At 50.7% G+C, this 6546-nt stretch overlaps 1 long non-coding RNA gene across 1 annotated transcript; it reads right to left on the bottom strand.

The window, feature by feature from the left end:
• Positions 1-1792: 1792 nt before the first annotated feature.
• LOC106726609 lies at positions 1793-3639 on the bottom strand. The gene is made up of 2 exons (XR_001362677.1): positions 3013-3639; positions 1793-2453 (listed from the first exon to the last, which is right to left on the bottom strand). It is a non-coding gene; the product is annotated as an uncharacterized LOC106726609 (long non-coding RNA).
• Positions 3640-6546: the final 2907 nt, after the last annotated feature.

Genomic DNA, 6546 nt, shown 5'->3' on the forward strand with positions numbered 1-6546 from the left:
GTGCACAAATTTTTGTGCACCGGGCCTCTAGTTAAATATAATGGAACACATGCATCCACACACCAAGACCGCTGTAGAGCTCTTACTAGACAAACAGGCATTTATCTTGGGAGCATTATCAAGTAATGCAACTTTTGATCATTATCTCAACAAGAAGGTGGTTGCAGTTTGGACCTCCGGGCATGGATCCCACATCGAGGAAGGTTACACCATATTTCTGAAGCAGAGGGGTTTTTCTTATGACACTCCAGCGGTAGCTAGGTACAAGTCTGGAAAGGGTGTTAAAAGACTTCTCAAATTCCAGGCCATTATTCTAGGCCTAGCTTTGAAAAGAGCAGGCTTGTCAGGTTTGTTGACAATGAGGAAGCAAAAGTAAATTACAAACTGTGAGTGTGACTAGGTTTCCATTCTTTCACCAGGCTCCAGGCTGGGTGCTGCCGACCCCCCTCCTCAGGCCTGCCAGCAGCCAGGAGCGCAGCAGACCCTTCCCTCACCCCAGCTCCCACAGGCGGGGCCCCCATCTGTGCAGCCGCCCACCATGCTTGGGCTGGCTGCCTTCCCTCACCAACAAAAAGGATTTTTGTTTCCAGCATTTTTCTACTAAAACTGCAAGTGACAACACTGAGTTTCCAAAAACACTCTCCTCTTTATTTTACAGAGTCGGGCTCAGCTCTGCTTTGATTTCATTCAAATGTTTTTCCTCCTTTCTCACCCCAGCAATGAAAAGCTCACTATTTTAATTAAACACACACAGTTTTTTCCTGTTTTTCACACTGCCAATCTCTCCCACTTTGAATCACAAACTACCTCAGGAATGTTACCTTACAATGTGCTCTTGTGTGGCATTTGCAAAGAAAAATTTGGAGACACAAAGGTCTGGGAACCTGTGACAGCAGAGGGGCCTTCCATTTTCAGCTCAGTATGTCACACACCACACCACCACCTGTCAACACAGGCAGAGTGGTGGGAAATGAAATGCTAAAGAGATAACTTTGTGGCCCTGGCCGCAGGGTGGCTTGAGTAGTTGGAGCGTACCCCGAACATCAAAGGTTGCAGGTTTGATTCCTGGGCCGGGCACACACCAGGTTGCAGGTTCATTCCCTGGTTGGGGTGTATAGGAGGTAACCAATGGATATTTCTTTCTCTCTCTCCCTTCTTCTCTAAAATCAATAAAAAACATATCCTCTGGTGAGAATTAAAAAATATTTTTTAAAAAGATTATTTTGTGGCCATTACCTTTTTAACAATTTTTTTGTTTTTAAATTGGTAAGAGTAATACTGAGGTGTTTTTCAGTCTCTACCATTAAAGATTATTTAAATACATACATGTATGTATAATTTCATTGATTCTACCTGTAAACTATAAGGAAATTTTCACTGCCAAGAAAGAAAACAGAAGTTGTATCTCCTTTGGTAGGAATCATATTGCCCAAAACACAGCCTGGGAGACCGTTCTCTCCATGTGGGCCCCTCCAGGGCAGACGTCACTGTCACACCCGGCACCAGCAGTGTCTGCTGTGCGAGGGCCAGTATTTGTGAGTGAATAAATGAAGGCATCAAAGGGCAGGTGTGTAAAGAGAGGTCAGGAATCACCAAGTGTGGGCAGAGGGAGAGTAACCAGTAGGCCCATGTCCTCAAGCAGCACCAGTGCCGGACATCTCACAGAAGAGCAGCCACAGGCACACAGGGAGCCATCCCAGAGGCGGCCTCACCGCCAGGAACAGCCTCATTGTCCTGACAGCCAGACCAATCCCAGGTACTGGGTTGCAGTAAATGAAGAAGTGGACAGAAGACAAGTCCAGAAGCTCCTTTATTCACAATCTTTCAGCAGACAGAGAAATGGAGAGAGGCGTGCCTCAGCAAAAACTTATCAGCCCAACCTGCACCAACAGGTCCGGAGCCAATCCAGACATAGGGACAAATGGACTCAGAGCCAGCCACTGGACACATCCCATCCGCAGAGCAGCATCTGCAGGACACCCAGTCCCAGTGGTTGTAGCCCCTTAGGACATGGACAGTGTTTCCCCTCTGCCCCCCGCCCCCCGTGTCAGAGCCCCACCGTGCAGAGGGCATCGGAAGAGCTGGAGTTGACTAAATCAAGCCTTTCAATTTGGAGACAAAGCAGGTTCATGTTCTACAGAGCAATCGAACCATAACCTTGGACTTATCTTTATCAAATAATTTGTCTCCACAAGCCAAAAATCTACAAACAAGCAACACCAGTGTCTGGTCTCTGATCAGGAGTGAAGAGGAAAGCCAGAGGCACACCCTGGTGCCAGGTGGATGTTCACCAGTGGCCCTGGATGACTAGGACGATCAGTCCTTTCGTTCCTTGCTTCGTTTCTGCGTCTTCAATGACCACATGCTGGCTGGGCCTTGGTCCACTTAGGGAGGCCCCTCAGGGCTGATGTGGGGCATCGACAGTCTGCTTTCTTCAGAAGCTCCTTTCCTCCCTGCTTGCGCCACCAAAATAAAAGCAACTGATGGGGAATCCGTACACAGAAGGTGTGAACAGGGATTGAGGGTTCCAGGAGGATTGTCCCAGGGCAGCTTGTGGGACAGTGTTGGCTCAATGTCTCCCGGGTATTTATGGATCCACAGACAACCAGGCGAGCAAGTCAGCTAAGGGCAGCTGCCACTCAGGTGGTCTCCACCTGTCTGAGGGCTGTCCACAGGCTCACTGGGCACTGACAGACACTCTCCTGGACCAACGCCAAGCAGGCTCCCCAGGGCCCTCTTCTCCACAAGGCACAACCCTAGGCTTCCTGCTGGCCCTGCCCAGTCCAGTTGACTCAAGAATGCTGCTGAGTCAGTGTAGAGAGAGAATCCCCTGCCTGATTCTTGCTGATCCTTCACTCTGCCTGTTGGCAGGTGCCTCTGCCCTATCTGAAGTTGAGCCCTACCTCTCCCTCCCATGGCAAGTCTGGAATGAAGTCTTCCTTACTTTTTAATCGTCAGAGTAAGGAGCTTACTCACACAAGAAATGGGAAGCCTGAAGTCACCACGACGCACCTGACTGTGCCCAGGTACATGTCCAGACTCGGAGGCCCTGGAAGACCTCCCACAGCTGCCATGACCACTGGTGCCAAGAGTCAGACTGGTGCAAAGAAGATGCAGACGCTCAGGAGCTGGTGGCAGACCCCTGCACACTGTGTCCTGGGAAGACGGGGCAGACGCTGGGCAGTACTGACGACAGAAGGAAAAGCTCTGGAATAAAACCACTCTAAGCCCAACCTCCACTTCCTTGCAATGAAACTCTGAGCAAGTTACCTTATTCTATATGCTCCATTTTTCTTATCTGCAAAGTGAGCTCTACAAGACCGACTTCATAAATTGGTGTGATGTGATTTCATTTAGATTATAAATTTATTCATTAAACATTTCTCACTAGTTGCCTCAGGTTGAGTAAAATCTGCCCAGTCCAAAATTCTTAAATTATCTTAAAATAAAGCCATATAAATATGAGGGTTTATTATACTTATGATTTTTATAAGCTAGATTACTTTTTAATATTGTAAATAAAATTTTTTCTGAAAAAGTAGCCGTGAGAAATAAAGTAGCCATGTTCTTTGCAGAAACTCATAGAACAAAGAAAAAAACCACTCATAGCCTCATCTTCCAAAAATAAGGACAATAAACATTTTAGAGTATATATTTCTAAAAACTGGGATCATACTTCTCTATAACCTATTTTGTGTCTTAATTTATTAGGTGATACATGTTGCCAAGTCAGAAGGTTGGCCTGTTATGGTGTAATTTTTAATGTGTGCACAGTGTGTTGTGAGTTCTCAACCCTACTGCTGGACATGTATGCCATCTCCTATATTGCAAGCCATAAGTAAGAATGTGAGTCACATCCATGCACAAAAATCTCATTTCCTTGGGATGAATCTTAGATGTGAAACTGCTGAGGCGAAGGAAAAGCACATCCTGGTCATTCTTCGCCAACAGGCTGTCAGTCTGTAGCTGTAACTCGTTAGCACTCAGCTCTCCTCACCACCACTAGGGCAGCTATCTGAACATAAATCTGGTTTACTCAGTCAGCAGGACAGGCGGCCCTGCCCTCCAGTGGCTTACATTCTGGCAGGAAAATGTCCAACAGGCAACAAGCACTTGACTTAACTGTAGGGCAGAGAAGGGCAACGCATGTGAATGGGGGGAACACGCAGCAGGAAGACCCAGCCCAGGTCTGGGACCCACGATGGCCATCCTGAGGGTCCAGATGGAGACAGGAGAGCAGGCGAGGCCTGAAGCAAGAGTGGTAAGGGATGAATTCTTTGAAGTCCATAAGGTGTCTTTTTATTATTAAACTAGAGGCCCGGTGCACGGATTCGTGCACTGGTGGAGTCCCTCAGCCTGGTCTGCTCTTTCTCGAAATCTGGGACCCCTTGGGTGTTGTCAGACTGCTGGTTTCGGTCGATCTGAGAGCTGTAGCAGTGTGCGAAGTGACAGGCGGCCAGGGAGGAGCCCAAGCTGGGGCCGGGCACCTTGCCGCTCCTGCTCATCCTGGCCCGCTGTGCCTGCCATTGCTGCCGCTCAGTGGCGCTGCCGCGGAGGCGGGAGAGGCTCCTGCTGCCACAGCTGCACTTGCCAGCCATGAGCTTGGCTTCTGGCTGAGCAGCGGAGTGCTCCTGCTGTGGGAGCGCACTGACCACCAGGGGGCAGCTCCTGCATTGAGCATCTGCCCCCCGGTGGTCTGTGTGCATCATAGTAACTGGTCTACCGGTTGAGCAGTCGATTGGTCTTAACGGTTGCTTAGGCTTTTATTATATAGATGGGTGTTTCTAAGGTGCTTAAAACATCTGTTCTATTAAATAGTTTAACCTGCAACTTTATGTGTTTTCCTCAAACATGGAAAATGGCGGCGGCGGGGGGCGGGGGGGTGACAAACCCAAAAGCTAAGTGTGGCTAGAAGCTCTGTTTAAGGGAACAGGAGTGAGCTGAGGCTGAGTGGCAGGGCCAAGAGCAAAGGGGCGCAGACCACACAGGTGCTTACACTTCCCCTGAGGGGAAAGCACCTGCATCTCAGAAACACTGACCTGCCTGCATGGAGAGGGATGGAGGCAGGCGAGACTGAGACAGATGAGGGGCTATTGTGGATGCTGGTGGACTGGCTGCCGGTATCCCACAGCCTCCCCATTTTGGAAGAACCCCAAGACTAGAGGGTACAGAGTCCTACTTCCTACTGCGAAAGACTAGGGAGGGTAGAGAGACCATATGGTCCCCCGATGAACCGAAGGCATGGGGTCCACATTCCAGCACGTGCTCAGTGTGCGTGCAGCTTGGGCTTACTGTGCTCTGGGCCGTGTGCGAGCAGCTGCGGACGAGGCAGTGAACCGGACAGAGTCCCTGTCTCAGATCTGGATCTTTAAGAGGGAAGCAAAGGCTCAGAGTCGTTCAAGAAGAAGAAACACAGGTGTGTGTGTACATGTGTCAAGATGCATAAAATCGTACACTTAAAATGTTTCTTTGTTCTATGAATTTTCTGCAAAGAACATGGCTACTTTCTACAATCAGAAGGCCCCATAGCAAACACCCCCTGTAGTCCCTCTGGCACTTACCAGTATTGTGCAGACTCTCGGAAAAGGCACTTCTGCCCGCAAAGGCAGGCAGAGCTGGCCAGGCCAGCAGTGTCACAGGCAGTAACGGTGGAGCTGGACTGGAACCCACCTGCCTCTGAGTCTGTATTCCTTTCACTAGGACTCTAACACCTAACACTCTGCATGTCAGTCCAGAGATCTGTCCTTCCAGAAGGTTCTCCCAGTCCCTGGGGCCCTGACAGAATGATCAAGAGGGCGGGCAACCCAGATTTGGGTCCCTGGGGGGCCCCCACCCCCGAGTTCCCCAATCCCCTTCAAGGGCCAATGACCCACAACCACTGTCACAGAAGAGGAACATGTGTGCAGACCCGTCACCACGGAGGCCTCGTTTATCCCGATTTCAGGATAAGAATCCACTATGAGCTTTTACATTCAGGAGCTAGAGCTAAAACACTGATTCATCAGAGACTTCCGCAGGCTCTGGCTTGCCATCTGCGGACTGGTTGTCAGTTCTAACAACTCGCTCTAAGCCCACAGGAGAGAAGTGTGGACGGGCACGCGAGAGGGCACACCGGGCCCGAGGAATGGGGACGCTGGCCTGGGAGAAGCAAAAGGATAGGAAAACTTTTAAAAAAAGGAAGCTGACAGCCATACAATCTCCGCACAGCTGCTCGGGAAACCGCGGGGTGGCTAGAGCTCTGCACGCCCTCTCCGGGGGGCACCTCGCCTCCAGCCCCCCCCCCCCCGGTTTTTCCCGGTTCTACCCGCGACCACCACGTCTTCCTGAGTGTCCGCGCCTCAATCTGACACCCACACTCGCCTCCGCGGGGCGGGATGGTCCCCCTTCCCCTCCCACCCCCACACCGACTATCCAAACGCGCCAGCTCCAAACGCGGCCCAAAGCCCCTCCCGGACGACGGAGACGCCGCCCTCGTGCACGTTCCTGGACGGCGAGCCCGTCACCCTTCGGTACCCGAGGGTCCAGGGCTGGAGGGCGGAGGCTCGG

This window comes from Myotis brandtii, unplaced genomic scaffold, assembly GCF_000412655.1.
Source record: "Myotis brandtii unplaced genomic scaffold, ASM41265v1 scaffold1077, whole genome shotgun sequence".
NCBI classification, from domain to species: domain Eukaryota; kingdom Metazoa; phylum Chordata; class Mammalia; order Chiroptera; family Vespertilionidae; genus Myotis; species Myotis brandtii.